Source organism: Bos taurus, chromosome 27, assembly GCF_002263795.3.
Source record: "Bos taurus isolate L1 Dominette 01449 registration number 42190680 breed Hereford chromosome 27, ARS-UCD2.0, whole genome shotgun sequence".
Taxonomy (NCBI): domain Eukaryota; kingdom Metazoa; phylum Chordata; class Mammalia; order Artiodactyla; family Bovidae; genus Bos; species Bos taurus.
The window spans coordinates 18,933,656-18,945,820 of record NC_037354.1 but is presented as its reverse complement, the minus strand read 5'-3'; the positions used below and the strand labels follow the sequence as shown (position 1 = coordinate 18,945,820).

General features: G+C 40.7%; 1 non-coding gene across 1 annotated transcript; it reads left to right on the top strand.

Annotated features, from left to right (window-relative positions):
* Positions 1 to 11,177: 11,177 nt before the first annotated feature.
* LOC112444679 (small nucleolar RNA SNORA81) lies at positions 11,178 to 11,349 on the top strand. Its single transcript, XR_003033046.1, has one exon. It is a non-coding gene; the product is annotated as a small nucleolar RNA SNORA81 (small nucleolar RNA).
* The last annotated feature ends 816 nt before the right edge of the window (positions 11,350 to 12,165 follow it).

Here is a 12,165-nt window from a genome sequence, read left to right as displayed (position 1 = left end):
CAGGTCCAAGCCGCTCGGGTTCAGGCACTCGGGTAGTCCTCAGAGGCGCAGACTCAGTTGGGCCTGCATTTTGTGTTCTTCCCAGGTCCGAGCAGCTCAGGTGATGAGGTGTTTGGCGAATGCCAATGCTGCAACTTATCGCCTCCCCGCCACTCGGTTATCTGGGTGTAAAACCGGCGCACCTTCTCAGGCAGATGTTGACCGTCCAGACCCCCAAGAAGTTTTAGTTAGCAAAGAAGCCTGCTTACAGTTTTATAGATAATGTCTCTCTGGGGCTGCGATTGCCCCCTTCCGGCTCTGGCTGCCTGTCACCGGAGGGGGAAGGTCTGCAGCCGGCTATCTCTGTTCAGTTCTTTGTTCCGTGCGCGGGCCTGGCGGTGTCTTAGGTTGGGGCTGGCTTTTCGCGTGGTAGATATCCCACAGTCTGGTTTGCTAGCCCAAATTATTTCGCTCAGATAGTGCTCAGTGTATTCAGGCCAGATTCTTACTCTAAGCGATGCAGCCGGCGCCGCGCCTCCCTGCCCAGCCCCCGCTTGCTAATGGCGCGTGCAGGCGTCTGCGCTGCTTCTCCGCTGGGGGAGTTACCGTAGGGCTTGCAATCTGCGAGTTTTAATTGTTTATTTTTTCTCCCTGTTATGTTGCCCTCTGTGCTTCCAAAGCTCGGCACAGATTCGGCAGTGAGAAGGTTTCCTGGTGTTTGGAAACTTCTCTCTTTTTAAGACTCCCTTCCCGGGACGGAACTCCATCCCTCCCTCTTTTGTCTCTTTTTTTGTCTTTTATATTTTTTCCTACCTCCTTTCGAAGAGTTGGGTTGCTTTTCTGGGTGCCTGATGTCCTCTGCCGGCATTCAGAAGTTGTTTTGTGGAATTTACTCGATGTTTAAATGCTCTTTTGCTGAGTTTGTGGGGGAGAAAGTGTTCTCCTCCGCCATCTTGGCTCCTCCTCCAAACATGATGTTCTAATTGAAGCCATCTTCCAGAAATTAAGTTCTAGAATTGCATGAGATCTCCTGTTCTACCTGCCAGCTTTTTTCTCTGTGTAAAATGGTTCTGGATGGTCATTCTGATTTCTTATTGCACTGAAGAGTCTACCGAGCTGCTCAGAGATATTTAATCTGCTGCTTGTGCAGTTCATGGGAAGATTCTTGATCACCATAGTCACTCTGCCCCTGGGGCTGAGTAGCATCAGAATATGCCACTTTCAAATATGCCGTTTTGACATGTGGATTATTTATAAGAAACCTTCTCAGAACTTCCCTTATTTGACTAAATGCAGGAACTTCTGAGAAATGAGAACTGCCATAAATCTCCTCTCTGAGGGAATTGTATGGTCAGGAAGAAGATGGCAAGTCAGCACCAACAGTCTGCATAAAACCAACCTTATTAAAGTAGCCGTGTATTCCATTAGTTTTCACATATTTTTCTTTCCACAATTGGCTGTTCCTAGAAGTCCAGCCCCTCCTTCCCTTTTTCTAGGCATATCTCCATAACTTATTATCCTCTGTTAAAATGGCATATAAGCTACTGAGTCCAAACATTCCTTGGAGATTTTACTTCTTTTCTGTGTAGACCCTGTCGATGTAAAGTTAAAAACATCATTTAAATTTTCCTTTTTCTCCTATTTACCTGTCTTGTATCAATTTAATTCATAGGTCCCAGTTATAGAATAGAAGAAGATAGAGAAAAACTTTTTTTTCCTACCTCACAAAATGCTGAGGATGAAAATATTCCCATTTGGTTTACAGTAATGAGGGATTTGATTCTTTTCTTGCTCTCTCCTTCACACCTACAATTTGAGGATTCTGTAAGTCTAAAAAGCTCCCAAGCTTATTAGCACCCTGACACAGCCAGCCCTGGACTGCAGCCAGCACTTTAAAGTTTGAAAAGTTACAAGCTACTCATACTGTCATAAAGTAGGTGAGGTAGAAATTATACTGTCTCCTAGCATGGGTATATATAGCATGGCATGGCTTTTTGCCAGTTTCACATCACATCTGTCTCCTGGTTTAATATTTTATATACAGGGTCACACAGTCAATTCTAGAGTCATTAAAAACCAGCTTGTTTCTATATTACTAAATGATTCATAAGGAGCCAAATACTTCTAAGTCACTGTGGGACAATACCGTAAACTTCCCAAAGACACAAAATTATCACTCTTACAGTATAAAAACATTTGGCTAGGAATCACAAAACCTACATTTTAACTGAGGGTCTGGTACTAATTTGCAGTGTGACCTTAGGCAGATCATTTCAAGTCTCTGAGCCACAACGTCCTGAGCTTCAAAGCCACAGCTTCTTTGGCCTCCCCTGAATATAAAGTTTGCTCTGTGCTCTAAGGCCATGATTCAGTTTATTACTCCAGTAGTAACATATTTTCAGGCAGTAACTTGGAATAAAATTCAATTTTTATAGAATCTCCAGATAATTGGAGGAGAGAATTTTATTTCAGTGTTGTTGCCCATGGATGGCAATATGTCCCAGGTCCCATCCCAATTCTTGAAGCATTATAAAATATGAGAGCCTAAAGTGATATGATTAGCCAGTAACAAAGACAGTGGTTCTCTCTCAGACTAGGTATCAATTTTAAGAACCAAAAGAGATTTTCAAGCATTTTTGCAACTGAGCCAAGATACCTGTGACGGTAGAAGTACAGTTTATGTAAAAAAAAAACAACACAAAAAAAACCCCCAAAAAACTTCATTTGTATCTGACTACAAATATAGAAACATCTGAAGGCTCAATTTCAGCCCATTCTTCAGTATGTGATGTGTTCTGGGGTTTCTACTCTCTCCTTCTCAATTTAGAAAGAGGATCAGCCTTATTTTAACTCAGTATGAAAGAGACTCTGGGAAGTCACATGTCATTGATTAGATTCCTGAGAGCTTTGTAATGCAAATCATACTGCTCCTTTCTTCTTACCAACAACTTAATTTGGGACAGGATTGATTGACCAGAATGTTTGCTAATCAGTTTGAAACAAGACTAGGCCGGGGGCCAATGGAGGCTTGCCAGAACCTCCCTTCGAAAGATGAGGTCGACAGCTGGTCTCATTTTGGAAATGCTTTTGCCCATTATCTTATCATTTGGTCCATTTTATATGGTCCACATCTCAAATTACAATAGTAGTTTTGAAGGCAGTCCAGAGAAAAGGGGGGGAAGACATCACACAAAATTTAGAGATACTGATTTAACAATACTTTGAAAATTAGGCTACCCTGCTGTAGATTAAACAGCCTTCAATGCCGCCCGTTTTTTTTTGTTTTTTTTTTTTAAGTTGTTAGGTATACGATGTACATGCTTGCTAAATCATTTCAGTTGTGTCCTTCTCTTGTGACCTCATGGACTATAGCCCTCCAGGCTCCTTCATCCATGGGATTCTCCAGGCAAGAATACTGGGTGGGTTGCCATGCCCTCCTCCAGAAGATCTTCCAGACCCAGGGATCGAACCCCCATCTCTTATGTCTCCTGTATTGGCAGGCGGGTGGTTTGGGGCCGCAGAGTTGGACATGACTGAGTGACTAACACTTTCACTTTTCCTTAGGTGTATTGCCAGTTACTGCTGAACTCTAGTCTTTGGATGTAGCTAATGTGACAATATGTACAGATGAAGTAGGGAGAACAACTTTCTAACCATCAGAACATATGGATTATTTGTGTCACTCTCCAAAATTTCAAAATAAAACTGGTTAAATGCACTCAAACCGAGATATTATGAAGTCACTGAGATTGCAGAATCATAGGATCCTCTGAGAGCAGCCCTCCATTGACTCATAGGAAGAATATATGTAGCCACATTAGGTGATAGAACTTGAAGTACTTCTAGCTGAAGAACTAGTGAGTTAGATCAGACAACATTGGATCCATGCAAAGGGCCCCTGAGAATAGTCATTCTGTGAGGTATCATTATACATGACGCTTACAAAAGGCAGGAAGAATGGCCTTAAATACACTAAAATATGAAAGCTTTTTCACTTTAAAAATATTTTACAACTTATAAACCATAGTATGTGGTTATAGCATTACATTATTAGTGACATAAATTTTAAAATGGCAAAAATTAATATTCAGTAATACAACAAAATAATATTTCATTAACATCTTAATTGATCTAAAGATTTTTCTGGCTCACTTTTCTGAAAATTTGCTTATAATAGATAATCAAAATGTATTCTTTTGTGAACTTCCATTTTCAATCTATGTAATTTAGAACAACTTCAGGAGAAAGTAAGACTGCAAAAAACTTTTTTTAAAAAACTTTTTTAAGTCCTTCAGCTTTATTCCAGAAAACACAGAATGAAAATGGAGAATCTTGTTCATTCCCTTCCCATTGCAAAAACTTAAACGATAAATTTTAATTTTGTAGAGGATCTTTCTGATGATGAAATTGTTATTAGAAAATTTGAGTTTTTATAGTATAGGCTGTGACAAGATTGGCATAGTTTTTCTTAAAAACCTGTTATGGTATTATCTTTGTTGATGTGGTTATTAATTATATATAGATGAAATGTACACTGCTGAGAAATGATATCATATACAAGAAGAGAATCCATAGAAACATGAGAAGTTTATTATATGATTTGTAATATCCTGAACTATCAAAACATTTCTTATCTACTATCAGAAGTAAACAATGAGCCATATTTTGGTGCACATAGGTACAGATATAAGTGAAGAAGCAGAGCAACCAACAATTTCTAGAAAAAATTTGTAAAGCTATTTATAAATATTTTTTTCACCTTTTGTGGTAGGCATCTTCTGACATGGTCCTAATGATCCTTTCTTCCTAGTACTTGTCCTGTGTATAATAAGTATGTTATACTTCTGGTAAATTATTTTGATTATAAATTTTAGTACTTCTAGAGCTGATGATTTGTGCAGGGCAATTTTTCTAAAAAGATTTCACTCTTCACTCTTCATAAAATCATTTTAAGTAAGTTTGAATGCAATTTTGGTTGTAAATTTATACAATGGCCTTTTAATATTTCCTCCAATATTGCCTGTAAGTCATGGAAGTTATACAAGTGAAAGTGTTTGTACATATTTCAAAATGATTATTTACATGTTCTCTTGCTATATTTTCGATTACAAGAAAGAACTGGCTTCTTCATTAATAACAAGTTCATCTGGAGTTTAACATGGTAATAGTATTACTTTCTGCTGAATGTGATGATTTTTAATTTAATTTCTATTTCTAAGCCTGTGGCTATTTGCTTTGCAGTGTAGCAGATTTTGAAACTGGAGATTCTAAACTTTTTAAAGAATTCCACTGACTCCCTGATATGCTTTACTGTGATATCCCTGTGCTTGTTTTTGTCTGATAACAATTTAACTGGTGAGATTTGCTGCCCGAGAGAAAGCAGTTCCTGCCCTAGTGCCCAGTCCAGAGTTAATACTTGTGCGGATGCTGTAGGCCAGGCTCTGGGGACAGGGGCAAGTGGCTTCCCATCACAGTCCCGGGAGCTGCCTCCCCGCCATTCAGAGCCCTGCTTTCTCCAGATGACCCTGCCACTTTTGCTGCTGCCTCTGCGGTTGCAGCAGCCGATCTGGGCTGTCTGCCTAGGACTGTGGTGCCAGGAGTGCCCCGAGGCATGCGGTGGTTGTGCCGTCTCCTCTGCTCCCAGGCTTGATCCCACGCATGCGCACAGATTATCGCTGGGCCACAAGCGCTTGCATGCGCTGCTGCCTGATGCATCTTCCCTGCCCACGCAGGTGCTCTCTTGTTCCACTGGGCTTCAGAGAACACGATTTCAAAGAGGACATTTTTAAGAATTTCAAGATAGAGATAACAGTGCATTAAACCTTCCGAGCACAGGGCCCTGTGTGACTGTCCAGGTCAGATGCCAATGAAGCTGGCCCCGTCACTAGCCCCTAGGGTGCTCTGACATCCTGCTATTTCCCCTCACTCCTTCAAGGAGAATGATTCTCCTTTTTCGAAAGCCTCTTACATTTCCTCTCCCATTCTCATTCTTATTTGTTGACACTGGGCCATATTTCTTTGACCCCCTTCCCGCCCCGTAAAATAGAAGTAATAAGATGAGAGCTTCTGTAAACGTCTATAAACTGTTACTCCCTCATCAACCCACTTGTCTACATCTACATCCAAACACTCTGTTTCTCCCCTGTTAGTCTGTGTGTTACACTTGAGCACCAGTCCCAGCATCTGCCTCTGATTCTAGCAACTCTCCCCTCGGCCTCCTGCAATATCCTTTTTAACTCTGTCTACTACAGCATTCCTGCCAACACGTACAGTGGAGTGTCTCCCATCTAAATATAACCTTTCCTGATCTTATATCCCTCTCTAGCTACTACCTCATTTATGTTTTCTTCTGAGTGAAATTCTTTGAAAGAAATTTCATATTCTATCTCTGGGTCGAAAAGATCCCCTGGAGTGGGAAACGGCAACCCATTCTAGTATTCTTGCCTGAAAAATCCCATGGACTGGGGAGCCTGTTTGGCTACTATCCATGGGGTCACAAGAGTCGGACAACTAAGCAAGCATGCAACTCATATTTACCATCTCCAAATTATCTTTTCACTTTTGCTTTTAGACCCACTTCAATCAGATTTTTGCCTCAGTCACTTCAAAGAAATGGCTTGTTTCAAGAATACTACTAACTTCCACATTGTTAAATCCAGTGGTTAGTTCTCAGTCCATTAAGGACATCAGCATTTGCACCCCTGGTGGTTTCCTCCCCTTTACTTGGTTTATAATGCCAGCCACGCCCCTTCCTCACTGGCCACCCCTGCTCTCTGCTTGGCTGCTTTCTTCTCTTGTCCTGACCTCTATACACTGCAAAGCCATAAAGCTCGCTTCTCTGTCATCTTCGTTACCTTCACTTACTGCTTAGGGCTCTCACACAGTCTTATATTTTAAACCATCATTTATATGCTGATGACTCCCAGACCCAAGTTTTAGGCCAGACTCTGTCCCTGAACTCCAAACCTATATAGTCCTCTCTCACTATCCTAGAGTGTTCTTATGGAAACTTTGTAAGCCGACATGGTGTAAAGCGAAGAAGCAGTTACCTGAGGGCACATGTTGCTAAGGAATGCACAAAATAAATCTAGGTAAAGCACAGATGCTCACACAGACACAGTTCGAAGCTGTGGGGCTTGATGCTGAGGCAGTGAGTGTAGTTCTGGGAGACGAGCTTGGTGGGGCCACTCTTACTGCTGGGGGTGCACACTGCCTCTGAAATGCTCAGTGCTATTTTCACTCTTCACCTTTTTTTTTTTTTTGAAAAGCAAATATCCTCTTTGGATGTCTTTCTGTTAGTAAAAGCAGGCACTAACGCAGGTCTTTCATAAAAGCAAAGTGGCATAAAGCAAACTTACGGAAAGGGGGTTCCTGGGTATTTAATGATGCTAGAGACCATCCTTGCCCTTTCTTTCTCAGTCTGTCAGCAAATTCTGTGTGGTGCCATCTTCCAAAGTGACCCATGTTCTGACTACTTCTCATCACCTACCCTGCTGTACTCCAGTCGAAGTCACCATAATCTTGCACTTGGATTATTCCAGTAATCTTCTAACCGGTCTCCCTCTTCTGTTTGTATTTCTTGGCAGCCTGTTCTCTATCTGGGGGTCCTGTTAAATGGCAGATCTGGTAATATCAGTCCTTTGTATCAGTACAAAACCTCCAATGGTTTTCCACCTCACTTAGAAAAACCAGAGGTCCTCTAACAGCTCTTAAGACCCTCGCTATCTGCTGCCCCCACCGCCCTTCTTCCTGTTTCCCTTCCCACATTTGTCCTTTGTTCACCTTGCCCTGTACTTCTTGCTACGCTTTGAACTTGTTAGGTGATGCTCCTTCCTCTGGGTCTCTGCTTGGAACATTCCTTCTCCAGATATCCTTGTGGATCGCCCCTCACTATGTCTTGCTTAAATGACTTCTTCTAAGTGAGGCCTTCCCTGACCACCATGTTTAAGATATCAGACTGGCACTCCCTGTCTCTGCACTATTTTTTTTTTTTTCTTTTTTCCCATGGTATCAGGCATTTTTGTTTTGCTTATAGCCTAGAAGTACTTGGTACATACTAGTCATTCAGTATATATTCATGAATTGAGTGAGTAAATGGAAGTTGTGAATGAAAACAGGATGGAGTGTATACCTCCAGGACTTAATGATGAATGCTTAGTTACTCAGTCATGTGCAACTCTTAGCAGCCCCACGGACTCTAGCCCCCCAGGTTCCTCTGTCCATGGGATTTTTCAGGCAAAAATACTGGATTGAGTTGCCATTTCCTTCTTCAAACCATCAGAACTTTGAGATTGTTGGCGATTTGTCTCAAGATCTCTGTAAGGAGATTTCACACTGTAAGAGGTATCAGGTCAAACTGACAAGGCACTGACCTTGTGGTCTTGCATTAATTAGCATGTTGTGATATAACCGAAAGGTATGAAAGAACCAAGACAACTGTCTTTGCAACTCCACTAGTCAGTATCCATATTGGTTATGACTGCATGAGCCAATAGGCCCTGGAGTATATGAAATCAACGGTGTACATAATAAACAGCCTTTCTGCAGGAAGCTGGATCAGCTCTTTTACATCACTGAGGTTCTATCTGTGATAAAGAAATAGCAAATATGCTCCATGCTGTGCTTGAAAAAGCACCAAGGGCTTTAGGGTAGAAAGCCATCCCACTTCCTTTCAGCGGAGCATGAAATCACCCTATTACCTTTTACCAGGTTACTTACATAAGGAGATTGTGCCTATTAATAAAATGTCATGCATCCTTGTTTCTCCAAGGAAAATGATGACAAAATGGTGCTGTTTCCTCTGCCCATTTCTTTGGGGTCACCTTTTTGCTGTGCTGCCTTGTGGTCAGCATGGGTGGGCCATGAGGTTAGATTGTTCGTCTGGACGACTTTGAAGTGGGTTTCCTGATGCTGAGGCTTTCTGTTAAGTCTGTATTATGGAATCTTTGTTTTCTGGATAATCCATGTCTAATCGGGAGAGAGAGTAGTGCAAATACTATCATATACATTGCATTTGTCACATGTTCGTGTTGCTGGGTGATGCCATACATGGTTTTCTTTGCTTTCCTGGAATAGATTTATTTTAATTGGTGCCTTACTTTTCAGTTAGGTTGTGTTTGTCTCCTGACTAAGTCACACCCACTCACTGATGTTATTCTAACTGATTTTTCTGCCCTTCTGCTAAGCTGGTTAAAGCTTTCCCACACTCATTTTATTATCAGCTGACTTGAACTTTCCTTCAATGTCTGACGCTCAATTTTAAACTAAGAATTATATCCAGAACTTTTACAAAGTTGCTCATGTAGACATTAATTACAATTAAAAAAATAACTGCCTATTAGTAAGGTTGACATAGTAATCCAAAATACCCTGATAGATATACAAAAAATTCTGAGACTACCATGAGAATTTAAAAATGAGAGCACCATCCCATATATGATGGTGTTACCCAAACATTTGGGCTAAAAAATCTGTATTTTTGATGTTTCTGTGTAGTATAACATAGACAACCTCAATATATTTAAGGCATCCCACTTAAAATGCATATTAGGGATTTAAATTTTGGTTAAATATTTTTTAGTTCCTAACTCGGAGAAGGCAATGGCACCCCACTCCAGTACACTTGCCTGGAAAATCCCATGGACACAGGAGCCTGGTAGGCTGCAGTCCCTGGGGTCGCTAAGAGTTGGACACGACTGAGCGACTTCACTTTCACTCTTCACTTTCATGCATTGGAGAAGGAAATGGCAACCCACTCCAGTGTTCTTGCCTTGAGAATCCCAGGGATGGGGGAGCCTGGTGGGCTGCCGTCTATGGGGTCGCACAGAGTCGGACACGACTGAAGCGACTTAGCAGCAGCAGCAAGTTGGCACATAAGATGTTCATCACCATTATTTCTAAGACGGAATGATAAATATTTAACAAAAGAAATAGTAAAAGATGGCATATTCATACAATGGAATGTCATACAGCATTTAACAACAGTTAAAATTGTTTTTAATATGTCAAGCACTTATTACAAAATATGGAAAATAACAGGAAACTGTAGTTATTTTCCATGTATAATCAAAACTATATAATACTACACATAAGGAAAATTGCTGGCACGAAATACATCAAAAAATTAAAAAAATTGTGTTTATAATCTTAAAATTTTATTTAAGATTTTAAATTTAAATGTATTGACATTTATTTGTTTTAAAAATTTCATTGAATTTTTGATTAAAATTATTTTACTAAGGATTTTAAGATGCTAAAACTAAAAATAATTCAAAGAATTGTTTTACATCTTTGCAAATCTTCTTAACATGGTACTTAATAGGCATCTGAATTCTCCTGTTTCTGTGTTCAATAGGTTGTGATATTCCCCATCATGAAGATTCTAGAAAACCCCACCATGTTTACAAGAAAACAAGAGTGAAAGGGCAAATGACATCTTAGTATTATTATGAAAATAGTTTTGACCTCATGTAACCACTGTCTCTCAGGGCCTCACTGGGCGGCACTTTGAGAATCCCTGGTCTGGGTCCTCTCTGACCTGATCCTATAAGCTGGCCCAGTGAGCAACATGGAGCTATGTACCTGCCTATCCTGAACCCTGATCCCTTCCGTTCAGTTCATTGCCCAAACAGTTCACTCTTCTGAGTTAAGGCATCATTCTCTATCAAAGTGCAAATACCACTGGGAGAGATAACATATTAAGCTGTTAAAAGCTCTCAGTTCCTTAGGGTGAACAAATTGAATTCATTTCCAGGAGACCAAAAGGAAGTGAAGGAGAGAGAATAAGGGCCAAAAATAGGGTATGGAAAGACCCCTCTCCCCAGCTGAGGAGCAGCCTTTTTGGTTTCCTAGCAGGGCCTGAGAGCAACCTGGTTCTGGATACTTAGCCCATAGCTATGAAAAGAAGCCATTTCCTAATCTATTTTAATTGCTTATCCTCAAGAGTTACCTGAGTTACTCTACCCCTGTGGTTGCTAATATCCAATTTGGACTCATTGATCCAGGAAATAGATTTACAACCACTAATAAAAAGCCAATCAAAATAAACCCCACTAATGTCTATGAAAAAGCATTTTTTATTGCTAACCATGCAGGTTACTCTTTATTAATCTATCCTCACCCTATTTTGTCTTTCAACTTCATGTAAATGTAGAGATGCCTTAATGCTACCTTAACTCCTCATGTTTTTCTTAAATAATTTTTTCTTTGCTTATGACTTATCCTTATGGACATGAGTTTCTATTTCTTCATTTCTAGAAAGTAACCACAGTGCACACAAGAAGACAAGTAACTGCCCTAGATTGTAGATACTGAGGTGGATCTCTTTCTTAACGTCCAGTGTCCTTTGTCTTAAGATTTGGTGCAATATATCTTTAGACCAATCTAAAAAATGAGTTTCTAAAGAATGAACAGAGAAAAAAAATTAATCATTCCATTTGAGCATCTGTGCTGAGACGTCCCTGGAAATTAGACATCCCTAGTCTTTGTTAATAGAGCAAAATGGAAATACCATGTCAGGTAATGCATGGCAATTCAGTGTACTGGTAGTTTCTGCTGATGGAATCACTACAAACACACTTAATTGGGGGTAAAAAAACCCAATAAACTTTAACTACTCAACATGCAGGTCTTTGTATTGTTTCTCCCCACACGGGCTGCAGCAAGCACCTTCGGAGAATAGAGCTGACTTCTCCCTTGTGGGATGAGATTGTTGACCCAGTTACCTGGTGCCAGCATCTTGAAAGGTGAGGGATCTGCCATTTTCAGGCGATATTGGGTCACTCTAGGGCTGGTGGCTTAGTGGTAAAGAATCTGCCTGCCAATGCAGGAGACATGGGTTTGATCCCTGGTCCAGGAAGATCTCCTGGAGAAGGAAATGGCAACCCACTCCAGTATTCTTGCCTGGAAAATTCCATGGACAAGGGAGCCTAGCAGGCTATAGTCCATGGGGTTACAAAGAGTAGACACAACTGGGCAACTTTCACTTCACTTTGCTAATCACTGATATTATTTTTTGGATAATCAATTGAATGCATAGTTTTACCACCAGCACTGTGGACAAGGAGCTTCCTCTCAGCATCATTTATAGGAAACTTGCCTTCTCAGACTCCTCCTTTCACATACTACTGCTTCAGAGGTGCCCCTGACTCTCCAGTGGTCAGAGAAGTTGCTGCCGACAGTCCCGGT